Source organism: Wasmannia auropunctata, unplaced genomic scaffold, assembly GCF_000956235.1.
Source record: "Wasmannia auropunctata unplaced genomic scaffold, wasmannia.A_1.0 LD336095.1, whole genome shotgun sequence".
NCBI classification, from domain to species: Eukaryota; Metazoa; Arthropoda; class Insecta; order Hymenoptera; family Formicidae; genus Wasmannia; species Wasmannia auropunctata.
The window spans coordinates 894,410-895,129 of NW_012026795.1; positions in this window are offsets into that span (position 1 = coordinate 894,410).

The window sequence follows — 720 nt, forward strand, 5'->3', positions numbered from 1 at the left end:
TTCGTGTGTTAAACGAATATCGATATATTTTTGTATAATAAGAAGAATCAATTGGTGTCGATGATCATACAAAGGTTCTTGATCTAACTTTGAGATTCATCAAAGGAATAGGTTGGGTTGTCGATGCGCGCGCAACATTAGACAAGGATAAAGATGGCTCTCTCATTTTCTCTCTCTTTCTATCAGCTCACAGTTCCCATCAAAGGCGCCGCCAGGTCTCTTCTACTCTATGTATATAAACTTTTTGGCCATTACACTAGACTCTTGCTTTTCCCTCATGCTTTATCTTGGGTTTACCTTCACAACCTCTTGATTTTGAGAGGTCATAAAAGTTAACCCTATGGTCGACTAAACAACCATTTTGGAACGCTATTACAAGTCGACCATAAACCGACCATAATGATTTTGGAACGACCTACAGTAACTAAGGTTAGATTTTGGAACGCACCCCGGGTGGAAATGTTTTTGAACGATATAGATGCGTCCACGTAACGCACTAAACGAGAATGAAATAGATTGAAAAAAAAATTCATTTCGACGTTTACGAATGCGTACTTCTGAAAATCTGAATCCGTTTCAATGCCCAATGCCTTTGTATTCATTTATAGGAATTGCATAAGCACATTTTCTATACCATTCAATCCAAAAAAATTCAATTTTAAAAAGTAAATTGTGAATAATGGTTAATTCAAAATTCTAGATAGAAAATGCAGTTTTTTT